General features: G+C 42.6%; 1 non-coding gene and 1 pseudogene across 1 annotated transcript; both read left to right on the top strand.

The window, feature by feature from the left end:
- The first annotated feature begins 365 nt into the window (after positions 1–365).
- On the top strand, positions 366–1,492 carry LOC117694739 (melanoma-associated antigen 10-like; annotated as a pseudogene).
- Positions 1,493–15,815: 14,323 nt separating this feature from the next.
- LOC117695628 (small nucleolar RNA SNORA17) lies at positions 15,816–15,947 on the top strand. Its single transcript, XR_004604677.1, has one exon. It is a non-coding gene; the product is annotated as a small nucleolar RNA SNORA17 (small nucleolar RNA).
- The last annotated feature ends 1,000 nt before the right edge of the window (positions 15,948–16,947 follow it).

The following is a 16,947-nucleotide window of genomic DNA, read 5'->3' as shown; positions in this document are numbered from 1 at the left end:
ATGCCCATCCTGCAAGTATAAATCAATTGTTCCAACAACTGAGAAAATAGACACTCCAAGTTCCCTGGCCTCAAATATTCTAATGGTATCCACGAGTTTATCTCCTCTGTGACCTGGCTGCACTCCAAACAGCTGGGTCACTTCCTGTTTCAGGCTCTCAGGATTCTAGGATTGCTTAGAGTCCTTGTCCCACTAGAGGGTTATACTCAGGAGATCTCAAGAAACATGAAGGCATTTGAAGTCAGTGTGACATGGTCTGTGATAAAAATCTACTCACCCTCCCCTTTCTCCATCAGGCCTGTGTATCCTCCCTGCTTAGATTGGGAGACTGTCCTTCCTGCCTGTTGTTACCAAGGAAAGTGATAATGGCTGAGCCCCATAACACCCAGTGCTGCAACCTCCAAGACAGTGGTCAGGCCCAACAGGAGTTAGCCAATGCCCAGGCTACCTTGGCTGAAGGAGATGAGGAGGAAACAAGCACCACCTCCCATCAGGTGTATGGTGGTGGAATACCAAGTCCTCCCCAGAGTCCTCAGAGAGCTTCCTCTCCCTGTGTGGCACTGGCCTCCATTCCTGATGGCCCATCTGAGGAAGCTTCCATCAAACCATCAGAAGAGCTGGAAGATCCACTATATTTGTTGCACCGTGCACAGTACATAAAGGTGTGTGACTTGGTGGAATTTCTGCTTTGCAAATATCGAATGAAGGCATTCACTACCAAAGCAGAAATGCTGGAGTGTGTTGGTAGAGCGTATGATGAGTACTACCCTCTGATCTTTAGTGAGGCCTCTGAGTGCTTGAAGCTGGTCTTTGGCATTGATATGGTAGAAGTGGACGCCTCTGTCCACTCCTACATCCTTGTCACTGCCCTGGGGATCACCTATGATGGGATGCTGACTGATGTCCAGGGTATGCCCAAGACAGGCCTCCTCATAGTGGTACTGGGTGTCATTTTCATGGAGGGAAACTGTGTCAGTGAGGAGATTATCTGGGAAAAACTGAATAACATAGGGTTGTGTGGTGGGAGGGATCCTTACATACATAAAGACCCCAGGAAGCTCATCTCTGAGGAGTTTGTACAGGAAGGGTACCTGGAATACAGGCAGGTGCCCAATAGTGATCCTCCTACCCATGTGTTCCTCTGGGGCCCCAGGGCCTTTGCCGAAACCACCAAAATGAAAGTCTTGGAGTTTTTTGCCAGTATTGCTAAAACTCACCCCACAGCCTACCCTGAAAGGTATGCAGAGGCTTTGGAAGATGAGATAGACAGGGTCCAGACCTGGATCTATCAACGCATGCTTCAACAGGTCTGACCTGGGCACATCCTAGTTCACTGGCAATTCCCTTCTAACATCAGGTCAGACCAAGCCACTAATCGAGTATTGTACCCTCACTTTAGAGCTGGTGGGAGGAGACCATGGAGCATTCTACTTTTATTCTGTTTAGGTCACTTTAGGATTCTTGTTCTTCCAAATTGCTAACACAATTACTACCAGGTCCACTAGTTTTAAGTTTCAGTCATTTGTAGTTCATGCACTGTTGTTTTTCCTGGTTTGAAGAATTTCATTATTTTGAAACCAAATTAGAATGACTTCTGTCTTAATTTGTAAAATGCCACAATAGACAAGTGACATTGAAATAGGATTTTCCTGGGCAATGGGAAAAACCTCGGGAATAATTTAAAAACAAGAATAAAATAAAGTTTTGATTGTCTTAAACTGTTTAGTGTCTTCGTGTGGTTAACAAATGAAAACCACAACTAAAAATGGCTAATAGAGTTTCTATCACAAAAGTCTTGACTGGTTTCCCATTCATATTAAGGTCGTCTCCAAACAGTGTGGCATTGGCTGAAGCCAGATGTATCTTTACCTTCAGAGAAGTGATACATACATACAGACAGACAGACAGACAGACAGACAGACAGTGTACCACCCACGTCCATTCACCATGCCATGAACAATAAAAGCTTTGGAAAACCGGACTCTGTGTTGCCTGATCTGCCACAGCCAGGTTCTCAGCCTTTGGAAAGTTGAGCAGCTCACCACCAGCCTGCGGTGGCTGTATCAATGTGGGATCCTCTGCTGGAGGCATGGCAAGTCTGCCCGGGATCCTGATGCCAGACTGCCCTGGGACCCTGCCGCCGGACTCCCTCCCCCTGCCTGTGAGATTTCTTCCCCACAGCTGGTGCCACCAACGTGGGGCACGACCACCCATGCGTTTACAAGAATCATCCTGGCTGAATCTGCTAAGCAAGTATACTTCTTGTGAGATGTGACACTAAGTCTCTTGGTCCTCTCTCAGCGTTTACACCCCGCGTTCTCCCCGCCTCCATTCTGCTGGAGTTCCGAGACCCCAGATGGAGGCCAATCTCGGGGCATGGATCTGCTGCCATGCGACCCCCACATTCTCCAGTTTTGCTGTGCCCACCCACCGCCGAGGCTTGGGCAAAAAAGGGAGATTTCTCACTGAGAGACTCCTACCGCAAAGTCTGCCTTGCCCACTGTGAGTGCCCTCCTTAGCCCCTGCTCCTCTACAATAGCCCTATCTCTGACAAAGGACTGTGCAGACCAGCAGACCAGCAGACCAGCAACAGAGATCCACACTCGTGCACCCATGCACGGGCCACATTGTTTCCCACAGGTGGTAGACAACATGCCCAGATCCAGCTCCGCAAGTGCCCCCCCGCTGGTGACTGCAAAAACCGTGAGTAACATCTCTCTCTGTCCACCCTACCCCTTCTCTCTTTCTCTGATTCTTATCTATAGCCTAACCCCTGCATAATACAAAAGAACTAGGTCTCTCTCCCCACGTGTTCTCCAGCTCAGGGGCAAGATGGCTATGGCTTCTTAGCCCCTCACTCTTCCCATCCCCCCAGCTCCACAGAGGGGGTTCCTCCACAGCTAATATCTGTCCTTCAAGCCACAACACCTGCTGTAACCCTCTTTCTAAGACTCCCTCTCGCAGCTGAGACCATCCCCTCTCTCTCTCTCTCTCTCTCTCTCTCTCTCTCTCTCTCTCTCTCTCTCTCTCTCTCAAGATCGCCAGCTCCAAACTCTAGCCCCTTGCGCCCTGCCAGGTAGCTTCTTTCCCTACTACCCTGTCATATGCAACTGGCTACAGCTATTTGGCTTAGCCTGCTTGCCTGAAGCAACGGGGCAGAACCCTGCTTGCCACCCAACCCTGTGTTCCTTAGCCATCTATGCTTCCCCTCACCCTCAGTCATTTGCAGCTGACTAAAGCTACTTAGCTCAGCCAGCTTGCCTGAAGCAGCGGATCTAAAATCCTGCCTGCACCCTTTGCCCCACTGCTGCCTGCCAGTTTCTCTCAAAGCTGCCTGACTCCAATCCAGCTTCCACCTGTCTTTCCCATAGACACAGACTCCTCACTCTTTCTGACTCTTAGCCCTCCCTAATGCTTCTTGCTTGCCTTAAACTTTTCTTCAAAGTTGGCCTTTACTTTTATCTACATTTAAATTTTACCAGCTAAGAAAAAGAAAAGCAGGAATGCAGAACCTCTCTGCCAGAGCACCCAGACACCGCACAGCAGAGCTAGGCCTCTCCCCACACTGCTTCTAAACCCGCCATTACTGCTTCTCCCCAACAGGAGGACCTGCAACAAATGTTCCTGTTTTTCAACCAAAATTTTTAAACGTTTCCTCTTCTTCCTAACAGGAACACCTAGAGCAACAATGCTTGTGTTTTTCAACCAAAAATTTTGTTATTTTTTTATTTTAATGCTGCCTTTTCTCTCTAATATTCGTGATATATGTCCAACATTTTTTTTTCAACCTTTATAATTTCTTCAAGGTTTAAAAGCCATCTAATTTCCTTCCACAGTTTAAGTCAACGTGCTGATCACCATTTCTTGAGTCTTAATTAACAACTAATTTCTTTTACAGGCAAACTGTTGCTGCCAATCCCAGATACAAAATTAACATTGTTTTTTCTCTCAGCCATCCAAAAACAGACTCAAAGATACCTTCCAAGACTAAACTTTCCTCAACCACCTTTGCTTTTCCAGGATCTTAACGACAGGCCATAAGGTGCTTGTTCCCAAGCAATTTAATGCTCAGTATCCAGCCTACAGACATCTCCCTGCCAGAAATGCTGCTTCCCTACTGTGATTATCCTACAGGTATACCCACAGATCCAACAGAGTCCAGCCATCCTCTGGAACCTGCCTGAGATGCCAAGCTGCTCTTTCCCAGTCACCTCATCTGACTGCAGACTCCAGAGACACGCCGAGATCCAGTGACAGCGCCACCTCCTGGAACCTGCCAAGCTGCCTTCTTCCAGTCATCTCATCTGACTGAAGACACCAGAACATGCTGAGATCCAGAGACCCACACCAGCCTCCAGAGATGCACGCCAGAACCCAGAGATGCTCACTAGAGAAGACAGATCCAGACCTTCCAGCTACAAATGAACTCTTTTGCCAAAGTCACATAGCTAAAGTTACATGTTAGTGAGGAAAACATAATGTCTATTTAGATTAATCAGATGTCATTACCCTCAAACTATACAATCTGTATTTAATTGTTTCAATGATCCCCTGCCTTCCAAACCCTATCCTCAATTCCCATTACCCTTGACTTAGTTATGCTACACCCTCTGGCCTACATAGTGTTTTCTTTGACCACCTCATCCAAATTTTCACTAAAAAAAGGTGAGACGTTGGGCCATGAAGAGATGGTTTGGACATAGCCTGGTTGAATGAGCTTTGAACCCCGGAGACCCTTTGAGGGACGGTAGGATATTCAGCTCTGTTCCTAGGCCCCCTTGATACAGCACTGGGTTTGATCTCCCCATGCTCCCAGATTCCAGACTACTCCACAGGGTCCACATCTCTCATCAAACTGTACCTTGCAGACTACAGACGATACAGAACCTCCCCTCTTTTTATGAAAGAAAAGAGGGTGGGATGTTGGGCCTTGGACTAGGTAACTCCGTTTAACCTGTTACCTTCAGTCACCTAGGACACAGGTAGAGGGCGTGATTAACAAGTCTCTACCTCCAGAGATTTAAATATTAATGAATTATCAAAAGGCCAGGGGCATAGCTAATTAAGTTATTCCCTCCCCTTTCTCCCTTCCCTATAAGATTGGTCTCCCCTGGCTTTTGGCGGGGGAAGCACATATCACCCACGTCCATTTACCATGCCATGAACAATAAAAGCTTTGGAAAACCAGACTCCACATGTCGCCTGATCTGCCACCACCATGTTCCCAGCCTTTGGAAAGTTGAGCCGCTCACCGCCAGCCCGCTGTGGCTGTATCAATATGGGATCCTCGGCTGGCGGCATGGGAAGTCTGCCCGGGATCCTGATGTCAGACCGCCCTGGGACCCTGCTGTCGGACTCCCTCCCCCCACCCGAGAGATTTCTTCCCCACAGAGCCATCATTTTCTCTTGATAGATTTTGGGAAGGAACCACAGCTCTATCAATACACTTAGGATTTCTTTAGGACCATTAGCACTAGAACATAAGTTTTGCAGAGGGGTGGAGTGAGGCAAACACCCTATGTCAATGGTGTAAACCAAGGCATTGTGGGAGTCTTAGACACATAGCATCTAGCAAGGTTTGTATGTCATCTTCTACTCCACCTGATCTTTTTTAAGATCACAATGTCCACTCACTCATGAGGTACACATTTAGGAGATATATCCATTCAAATATCAACAGGCATTAGCTCTTAAGTAAATAATAATAAAGTTAAAATCCACAGTCCAAGGGTGTTTTAGTAAAGAGAAGGGCAGGGAGTGGGGAGGGGTTATGGATTCATGAACAGATGTATATGTGTATATGTACATAACTGTCTCCTGTTGTTTGTATTGTTTTTGGTTTTTTTTTTTTCATTTTTTATTAGATATTTTATTTGGACTTCAGATGCCATCCCCTTTCCCCATTCTCCCCTTAGAAAATCCCAATCCCATGCCCCCTTTTCCTTTTTGCATTTATACATTTTTTAAAAATGTTAATCATAGGCTTTATAAGTTTGGTATTGTTCAATCAGAGGTTTAATGCACTACCCAACCTAGATATATCAACTATCTTTGACTGGTGGAGATACATGAACATCTGCCTCCCTGTCTCCCCCCTCTTCTCCTTACTCCTCCCACCTTAGCTCCTCCTACACATCACCCTTCCTGTTAAAATGAAACTTTTCTCTCAAAATACAATTAGAACATAAATATGCCGATTTGTACCAGTGAGGTACACGATGGTCCTAATACCCAGTCCATCGTTTTGTTGACTAATCAGCACCTCTGTCATCTCTCCTAACTAAAACATTTAGTTCTGAGCCTGGCTTTAGGATGAACGTCAGCTGACGACCATCCCCTCAAATCTTTTCTCTCGAGGTAAATAGCCAGGATTGGCTATGAGGCTATAAGTTTTCAACCCCGTCAGAAATCCAGAATGACTGAGTTAACTATAATTGTGGGAAGCACAAAACATACTTTCTAAAACCTAGCCAATTTATAGAGACCTCTGAACATCTGGACCCTCCCTCTACTTCAAAACGTTGGAGCATCTGTTCTTCTGCCTTCTGGCCCAGGATCATCTGACAGAACTTAGTGCTGCAGAATTATTAAGGGCTGATTACTCTGTATAGGCAGATATAATCAGTCGACTATTCTGCAAATGTGTCCTTTTCTGGACAGTAATTTGTCTGTAGTTGGAAAGAGGCAATTCTTGTCTAGTGGCTGTCTCACCACAACTGGAGTAACTCCAAAGATGCTCAATTTCTTCTTAGAATTCAATATAGGAACCTGTCAGGAGCAGACAGGTCTCTAATCAAAATGAACATTAATACAGAAGTGCTTGTCATGTCAATTCTGTGGATTTCTGATGTTTTGAAAACCAACTATCCATGTAAGGTCATCTGGACTGTTGTCTGTTAACTCCACTCAACTATCTCTAAATAAAACATAGGAAACACCCTTATAATAAACTCCAAGTCATGAATTTGCTATAGTCCCTTAACTCACAGGCTGTCCATCTCAAATCAGTTTTAAAAAGTTAAAGGAGGACTAGGTCTAAGCCTTGTATTCCTAAGTGTGTTATACTGGTACAATGCCTATGAGAGTAACAATATTCATCTCACTCTTATATCAATAAGAAGCTCGTACCAATGAAAATCTTAAAATTTGTAATCAAAGTAAATTGGTGCCATTTAAGAATTTATATCTTCATCTTGGTAATAATTGTACAGATTTCTACTAATAGGTTATGGCTATGAAATAAATCCTAGGGAATCCTCTCTATTCCCACAAAACCACTACTTTTCCCTTGAGAGACAGCCCAACATTTAACACCTTAGTCCCCAAGCCCAGGGAGTAGGGGCGCTGATTCTTCATTAGCTTCTGCAAGCTGATTATGGGCGTTGTGATATTAGAAGAGGAGTGGGGGGAAAGGCAAATTGGCAAGCCTCTGATGCTGTCTGTGTCTTCACTGCCTCCAGATGGAATTCCCGGACCTCAGAGGTTTGAGCAGATGTGCCCAGCTTGCTTGTTGAGTAGATACACGTTGGCTGATCATTCTGCAATATACAATTCTCAAAACAAATTTTAGTAGCAAGTTAGTTTTTTTTAAGGGAGCTGACATTTTATTAAGGATGTTGGTTCTAACCGCTTTTCTTTTTTTTTCCCCTCTTTTATTGGATATAATATTAACATTTCAAATTTTATCCCCTTACCATATTCCCCCCATCACCCAGGAACCCCTTATCCCATCCCCCCATCCTCCTGCTTCTATGAGAGTGTTTACCCACCTACCCCTCAATCCCCCTCCCCACCCTCAGATACCCCCCCCAATCAGTGCTCAGCATTCAAGGTACCAATGACCTCGTCTCCCACCTATGCCCAACAAGGCCATCCTCCCCTACATATACAGCTGGAGTCATGTGTCTCTCCATATGTGCTCCTAGGCTGGTGGTTTTGACCCTGGGGAGCTCTGGTTGGTTGGTATTGTTGCTCTCCTCATGGGGCCACCAACCCTTTCAGCTCCTTCAGTTTACTCTCTAACTCCTCCATTGGGAACCTTTGATCAGATTAATGGTTAGCTGTGAATATCTGCCTCTGGGTATATCAGACTCTGGGGGACCTCTAAGGAGACAGCCTTATCAGGCTGCTGTCAGCTTTCCCATCCTTATATCCATATCAGTGTCTATTTTTGGTGACTGCACATGGAATGAATACCCAGGTGGAGTGGTCTCCATACAACCTCTCCTTGAGATTCTGTCCCACACTTTCTCTCCATATTTACTCCCTTGGGTATTTAGTTACTCCTTCTAAGAAAGACCTAGGCATCCTCACTTGTTCTTTCTTCTTCATGAGCTTCATGTCCTCTGGTAGTTGAATCTTTGTTGTTTCAAACTTTTGGGCTAATCTCCGCTTATCAGTGAGTAAATACCATGTGTGTACTTTTGTGATTGGGTTACCTCACTCAGGATGATATTTTCTAGTTCCATCCATTTACCTAAGAATTTCTCAAATTCATTATTTTTAATAGCTGAGTAATATTCCATTGTGTAAATGTACCACATTTTTTTGTATCCATTCCTCTGTTGAAGGGCATCTGGGGTCTTTCCAGCTTCTGGCTATTATAAATAAGGCTGCTATGAACATAGTGGAGCATATGTCTTTGTTATACGTTGAGGCATTTTCTGGGTATATGCCCAGGAGTGGTATAGCTGGGTCCTCAGGTAGTGCTATGTCCAATTTTCTGAGGAACTGCCACACTAACTTCCAGAGTGGTTGTACCAGCTTGCAACCCCAACAATGAAGGAGTGTTCCTCTTTCTTCACATCCTCGCCAGCATCTACTATCACCTGAATTTTTGATCTTAGCCATTCTGACTGGTGTCCGGTGGTATCTCAGTGTTGTTTTGATTTGCATTTCCATGATAACTAAGAATGTTGAGCATTTCTTAAGGTGCTTCTCGGCCATTCATGTTTCCTCATTTGAGAATTCTTTGTTTAGCTCTGTACCCCAGTTTTAATGGGGTTATTTTGTTGTTTGGCGTCTAATTTCTTGAGTTCTTTGTATATATTCGATATTAGCCCTCTATTAGATGTAGGATTGGTAATGATCTTTTCCCAATCTGTTGGTTGCCATTTTGTCTTGTCTACAGTGTCCTTTGCCTTACAGAAGCTTTGCAATTTGATGAGGTCCCATTTGTCAATTATTGATCTTAGAGCATAAGCCATAGATGTTCTGTTCAGGAACTTTCCCCCTGTGCCTAGGTATTCGAGGGTCTTTCCCAACTTCTCTTCTAATAGTTTCAGTGTATCTGGCTTTATGTGAAGGTCTTTTATCCACTTGGAGTTGAGCTTTGTACAAGGGGATAAGAATGGATTAATTTGCATTCTTCTACATGTTGACCTCCAGTTGAGCCAGCACCACTTGTTGAAAATGCTGTCCTTTTTCCACTGGAGGGTTTTAGCTCCTTTGTCAAAGATCAAGTGACCATAGGTGTGCGGGTTCATTTCTGGGTCTTCAATTCTATTCCATTGATCATCCTGTCTGTCTCTGTACCAATACCATGCAGTTTTTATCTCTACTGCTCTATAGTACAGTTTGAGGTTTGGGATGGTGATTCCCCCAGAAATTCTTTTATTGTTGAGAATAGTTCTCGCTATCCTAGGTTTTTTGTTATTCCAAATGAATTTGTAAATTGCTCTTTCTATCTCTATGAAGAATTGATTTGGAATTTTGATGGGTATTGCATTGAATCTGTAGATTGCTTTTGGCAGGACAGCCATTTTTACTAAGTTAATCCTGCCAATCCAGGAGCATGGGAGATCTTTCCATCTTCTGAGATCTTCTTCAATTTCTTTCTTCAGAGACTTGAAGTTCTTGTCATACAGATCTTTCACTTGCTTGGTTAGATTCACTCCAAGATATTTTATTTTATTTGTGGCTATTGTGAAGGGTGTCATTTCCCTAATATCTTTCTCAGCCTGTTTATCCTTTGAATAGAGGAAGGCTACTTATTTGTTTGAGTTGATTTTATATCAAGCCACATTGCTAAAGTTGTTTATCAGGTTTAAGAGTTCTCTGGTGGAAGTTTTAGGGTCACTTAAGTATACTATCATATCATCTGCAAATAGTGAAATTTTGACTTCTTCCTTTCCTATTTGTATCCCTTTGACTTCCTTTTGTTATCTAATTGCTCTAGCTAAGACTTCCAGTACTATATTGAATAGGTAAGGTGAGAGTGGGCAGCCTTGTCTAATCCCTGATCTTAGTGGAATTGCTTCAAGTTTCTCTCCATTTAGTTTGATGTTGGCTACTGGCTTGCTGTATATTGCTTTTACTATGTTTAGGTATGGGCCTTGAATTCCTGATCTTTCCAAGACCTTTAACATGAAGGGATGTTGAATTTTGTCAAATGCTTTCTCAGCATCTAGTGAGATGACCATGTGGGTTTTTTCTTTGAGTTTATTTATGTAGTGGATTACATTGATGGATTTCCGAATATTGAACCATCCCTGCATTGCTGGGATAAAGCCTACCTGATCTTGATGGATAATTGTTTTGATGTGCTGTTGGATTCGGTTCTCGAGAATTTTATTGAGTATTTTTGCATCAATATTCATAAGAGAGATTGGTCTGTAGTTCTCTTTCTTTGTTGGGTCTTTCTGTGGTTTGGGTATGAGTGTAATGTTAGCTTCATAGAACGAATTGGGTAGTGTTCCTTCTGTTTCTATTAGATGGAATAGCTTGAAGAGGATTGGTATTAGGTCTTCCTTGAAGGTCTGAAAGAATTCTGCACTGAAACCATCTGGCCCCGGACATTTTTTGGTGGGAAGATTTTTAATGACTGTGTCTATTTCTTTAGGAGTTATGCGACTGTTTAGATGGTTTATCTGCTCCTCGTTTAACTTTGGTACCTGGTATCTATCTAGAAAATTGTCCATTTCATCCAGATTTTCCAATTTTGTTGAGTATAGGCCTTTGTAGTAGGCTCTGATGATTTTTTTAATTTCCTCTGTTTCTGTTGTTATGTCTCCCTTTTCAGTTCTGATTTTATTAATTTGAATACTGTCTCTGTGCCCTTTGGTTAGTCTGGCTAAGGGTTTGTCTATCTTGTTGATTTTCTCAAAGAACCAGCTCCTGGTTTTGTTGCTATTTTGTATAGTTCTTTTTGTTTCAGCTTGGTTGATTTCAGCCCTGAGTTTGATTACTTCCTGCCATCTACTCCTCTTGGGTATATTAGCTTCTTTTTGTTCTAATGCTTTCAGGTTTGATGTCAAATTGCTAATGTGTGTTTTTTCCAATTTCTTTTTGTGAGCACTTAGAGCTATGATTTTTCCTCTTAGTACTGCTTTCAATGAGTCCCACATGTTTTGATATGATGTGTCCTCATTTTCATTTAATTCTAAAAAGTCTTTATTTCTTTCTTTATTTCTTCCTGTATCATGTTATCATTGAGTAGAGCATTGTTCAGTTTCCAAGTGTATGTGGGCTTTCTGTTGTTTTTGTCCATGTCAAAGACAAGTCTTAGTCCATGGTGGTCTGATAAAGTACTAGGGATTATTTCAATCTTTTTGTATCTGTTGAGGCCTGTTTTGTGACCAATTATATGGTCTATTTTGGAGAAGGTACCATGAGGTGCTAAGAAAAAAGTATATTCTTTTGTTTTAGGATGAAATGTTCTATACATATCAGTTAAATCCTCTTGGTTTATAACTTCTGTTAGTTTCATTGTGTCTCTGTTTAGTTTCTGTTTCCATGATCTGTCCATTGCTGAGAGTGGGGTGTTGAAATCCCCCACTATTATTGTGTGAGTGTGTGTGCAATGTATGCTTTGAGCTTTAGTAAAAAAAAATTTATGTATGTGGGTGCCCTTGCATTTGGGGCATAGATGTTCAGAATTGAGAGTTTATCTTGATACATTTTTCCTTTGATGAGTATGAAGTGTCCTTCCTTATCTTTTTTTGATTTCTTTTGGTTGAAAATAGATTTTATTTGATATTAGAATCGCTACTCCAGCTTGTTTCTTGGGACCATTTGCTTGGAAGATTGTTTTCCATCCTTTTACTCTGAAGTAGTGTCTGTGTTTGTCACAGAGGTGCGTTTCCTGTATGCAGCAAAATTCTGGGTCCTGTTTATGTATCCAGTTTGATAGTCTATGTGTTTTTATTGGAGAATTGAGTCCCTTGTCATTAAGAAATATTAAGGAAAAATGATTGTTGCTTCCTGTTATTTTTATTATTAGAGTTGTAATTATGTTTGTGTAACTATCTTATTTTGGGGTTATTGGAAGATGACTTTCTTGCTTTTTGTAGGTTGTAGTTTCCCTCCCTGTGTTGGACTTTTCCATCAATTATCCTTTGAGGTGCTGGATTTGTGGGATGATATTGTGTAAATTTGATTTTGTCGTGGAATATCTTGGTTTCTCCATCAAAATTGATTGAGAGTTTTACTGGGTATAGTAGTCTGGGCTGGCATTTATGTTCTCTTAGGGTCTGTATGATATCAGTCCAGGATCTTCTGGCTTTTATATTCTCTGGTGAGAAGTCTGGTGTTGTTCTTATAGGTCTGCCTTTATATGTTACTTGGCTTTTCTCCCTTACTGCTTTTAGTATTTTTTCTTTGTTTTGTACATTTGATGTTTTGATTATTATGTGATGGGAGGTGTTTCTTTTTTGGTCTAGTCTATTTAGAGTTCTGTAGGCTTCTTGTATATTTAAGGACATCACTTTCTTTAGGTTAGGGAAGTTTTCCTCTATAATTTTGTTGAAGCTATTTACTGGTCCTTCAAGTTGGGAATCTTCACTTTTTTCTATACCTATTATCCTTAGGTTTGGCCTTCTCATTGTGTCCTGGATTTCCTGGATGTTTTGGGTTAGGAGCTTTTTGCATTTTGCATTTTCTTTAACAGTTGTCTCAATGTTGTTTTCCATGGTATCTTCTGCACATGAGATTCTCTCTTCTATCTCTTGTATTCTGTTGGTGATACTTGTGTCTATGACTCCTGATCTCTTTCCTAGGTTTTCTATCTCCAGGGTAGTCTCCCTTTGAGATTTATTTATTGTTTCTACTTCCATTTTTAGATCCTGGATGGTTTTGCTTAATTCCTTTACCTGTTTGGTTGTGTTTTCTTCCAATTCTTTAAGGGATTTTTGTGTTTCTTTTTTAAGGGCTTCTATCTGTTTACCTGTGTTCTCCTTAAATTCTTTGAGAGTGTTATTTATGTCCTTCTTAAAGTCCTCTATCATCATCATGAGAAGTGATTTTAATTCTGAATTCTGCTTTTCTGGTGTGATGGAGTGTCCAGGGCTTGCTATGGTGACAGAACTGGGTTCTGATGATGCCAAGTAACTTTAGTTTCTGTTGCTTATGTTCTTTCACTTGCCTTTCGCCATCTGGTTAACTCTAGTGTTACCTGCACTCACTGTCTCTGACTGGAGCCTGCCTTTCCAGTTATCTTGCTTGTGTCAGAAATCCTCAGGGTCCAGATATCTCTGTGATTCTGTGATCCTGAGCTCCAGCTGCTCTGTGTACAGTGGCTCCTCTAGGATGTCGCAGGATATTTTGTCTCCTCGGGAGCAGACCAGCTAGGTGTCTACTGCTCTGAGTGCAGTGGCTCTTCTAGGATGTCTTGGGATATGGTGTCTTCAATGTCTTCAAGGGAGCAGACCAGCTAGGTGTCTGCCCCAACCACAAGGTCCAGGCAAGGGGTGAAAGGGGAGTGGTATTCTGTAGGCGTGGGTTTTGGGTAATTGGTGGGTCCTGAGCACCCCTTGCTCCCAGGTGTAGCTCTGGGGTGTCAATTGTCCTTACTTGCTACTCTGAGTTCAGTTGCTCCTCTAAGATGTCTCGGGATATGGTTTCTTCACAGGAGCAGACCAGCTAGGTGTCTGCCCCAGTCACAAGGACCAGGCGAGGTTTGGAAGGGGAGTGGTATTCTGCAAGGGCAAGGTTTGGGTCTCCTTTCTCTTTTATTTATCAAGTCCAGTTTGATTCTGTTTCAACTTCTGTCACAAGAAAAGATCATGGCTCTCTGTCAATCACAGCATACCTCTACTTGTTGAGGCTGATTCTTTTAACATAATTGTAGCTATTTTTATTTGGATTTCATGTTATTCACACGGTGAAATTAAGTTCAAAGTCTAACTGACATTGAAGAATGCTATTAATAAGCCAAAAAGTTATGGTTGAATCACTTGTACCCTGTTATCTCAATGTTCTGAAATTTTCCTCTTCACTACCTATTCACCACCCTTCTTAGCTCTCTCAGGACCAATCATTTAGATGATTAGTCAAAAAATGTTGTATCACTTCTCTGTTTGCCTTTGAACATTTAAACCTGGTTTTTCATATAAAAAGTCTACTCTGAGACCAAACTAATATTGCAATTAGGCTCCTGGGTTTTTTTGTTTTTTTTGTTTTTTTTTTTTTTTTTTTTTTTTTTACATTTCTGGACATCCAGTATTATGGTGTGTATTCAGTAAACTATTCTTGCTTAACTGAGATTGTGTATATATGGTTTGAGTATCAATTTCCTGAACCCCAACACTATTCTCTTATTTTAGCTCTCTAACTGCTTGCACTATGGAAATTTGCTGTCTCCTATAGCTCATATCCACTGACTTAGTTATTGTTTGTTGCTGGGAAGAGACACCATGACCAACTCAATTTAACAAGCAGTATTTAATTGGGAGTTTGCTTATGGTTTCAAAGGATAAGACCACAACCATCATGTCAGAGAGCATGACAATGGGCAGACAGGTATGTCACTGGAGCAGTAGATTACTGCTCACATCTTACCCGCAAGTTGGAGGCAGAGAGAATGAAAATAGGCCTAGCATGGGCTTTTAAAATTCAAAGCCAACTCCCATTGACACATTGTAGGTTTAGAGTTTTCAAAACCTACTTTCATAAGGGCTCTTAAATGCTTTAACCTCCCTTCTAGCCCACCACCCACCAGAGGTAGTGGAAACTGAAGGTTATTATTAGAAGATAGGGGAAGTAGGCCTGTTTAGAAATAGTTCTTTGGGGTTTTCCAGTTTCCATTGTCAAGATATCAGCATTTCAGTCTACTAGCAAACTGCCAAACAGGAATCAGCAGCTTCATCCCAGTTCTCTTGTCAGATGCTACACATGAATCAGCAGCAGCAACTTGATCCAGAATAAACTTCAGGGCTCGACTAGATAGGTGCTAGTTCGTGGAAGCAGCAAGAAGCTACCAGAATATCACATATCATGAGAAATTCTTTGGCAAGTTACTCTCTCTGATGCCATGACAAGTGAAGAACAGCAATGTGGTACAAGGCCAACCAATGCCAGAGCATCCTCAATGGAAACTAGTAAAGTGGTGCAAGGCAAACCAAAGTACAAGCCTTGTCCCACCATCTGTGGTCATATTTATATTCTTTCTAAACATCATGCATTCTTTCAGGTGTCTGCTTCATAGAAACATCCTCTCATCAGAGTCTGCTTCAGCAAACCATTCTTTCACATGTTTGCCTTAATAAAACATCCTTTTACCTGTGTCTGCTTCAGCAAAACATCCTTTCTCTTGTGTCTGGCCCAGCAAAATCATCATTGTGACCTAACTGAGTATCCAAAGAATCCAGAAATTTCTACATCAACCCACCTTCTCCAATAAGGCCTCACCTTATAATCTTCAAAACTGTTCAATCAATTAGGGATCTAGCATTCAAATATACAAGCCTATTGGGGCCATTCTCCTTCAAACCACTACCCTTAGGCACAGCAGTTAAAAATTTTCTTAAAGGAATTGGAGCCAAAATTTAATAAAGACAAACTTGTAAACTATTGGCTGTTATTTTTTAAAAAATATTTTCCCTGACATTAGAGGCCTTGAAGATGTGGCTGCTGTGTCACATGTGTTTGAGAAGGTGACAGAGAGGAAAGAGTCTTTGTCTACGCTCAGTATTCTGACCTATGAATATCTGAATAATTAGTAGACTAACTAGCATTCCCTGAAAAAAAAAAGCAAACCTGAGATGACCACCAGACTGGCACCATAAGGCCCAGTCATGGAGCTAGTCTGTGATGACCATGAGTTCAACACCATGCAGGCCTGGGGATAGGACCATGCCTAAGATGATCCCTGCCCAGCTCCATAATGCAGGAGCAGAGCAGCTGCTGAACTAAGCTTAGACACTCCTGAAACCATTCCTGAGATGACCCCAGACACACTGAGCTCAGGTCACCACCTAGAGAAACAAGGAAGTGGTGGAGAAATGGAAGAGAAAGAGAAGGATGTGGGCACAGTGAAAAGAAGCAGAACTGGAGACTCAGGGGTAGTGAAGAACAGCCTGGTGTGAGTACCCAGTGATGTTACATAAGCCCATGGTACTTTACCAGCATGTCTCAGTCTGTGGCCCTGCAACAGCAGGGATCTCTTACCACCAAAAACTAGAGAGACATCCCTGGTCTGGGCTTCGAAGAACTGGCCCCACTTCTTACCTGAGCATCGTGGGATAACTGACCCTGGGGGCATGAGAGCAGGAAAATTGCCCTTACCTCTATCCCTAACCAGCTGCAGTACTTGGGAGAGCAGCACTGCACATTGCCAGAGTTGTGAGTGGGACAGCCTTGAGGATATAAGTGTGGGAGATCTGGCCTTACTCCTCAGCTTCTGTGCAGTGGAATGAAAGGAGAGATACCCTTCTCTTCACCTCATGCCTCACCATCTGCAGTAGGCAGGAGACCTGGCTCTGCAGTCATGAGAGCAGGAGAGCTGTCCCTGCCCCCTCACCAGCTGCAGCATTCAGGAGAGTTGGCCTGCACCTGGACAGCACAGTAGAGCTGACACTGTTGGCAGGGGAGCAGGTGAGCCAGCCTGAGGGTATGAATGTAGGAGGAGATGAATAGAGCTAGGGTGTATAATGTGAAATTCACAAATGACCAATAAAAAGTCAGCTAGACAGACAGACAGACAGACAGATAATAGATAGATAGATAGATAGA

This window comes from Arvicanthis niloticus, chromosome X, assembly GCF_011762505.2.
Source record: "Arvicanthis niloticus isolate mArvNil1 chromosome X, mArvNil1.pat.X, whole genome shotgun sequence".
Lineage (NCBI taxonomy): Eukaryota > Metazoa > Chordata > Mammalia > Rodentia > Muridae > Arvicanthis > Arvicanthis niloticus.
Note: the sequence above shows the minus strand (reverse complement) of the source record. Positions and strands in the feature narration are given on the sequence as shown.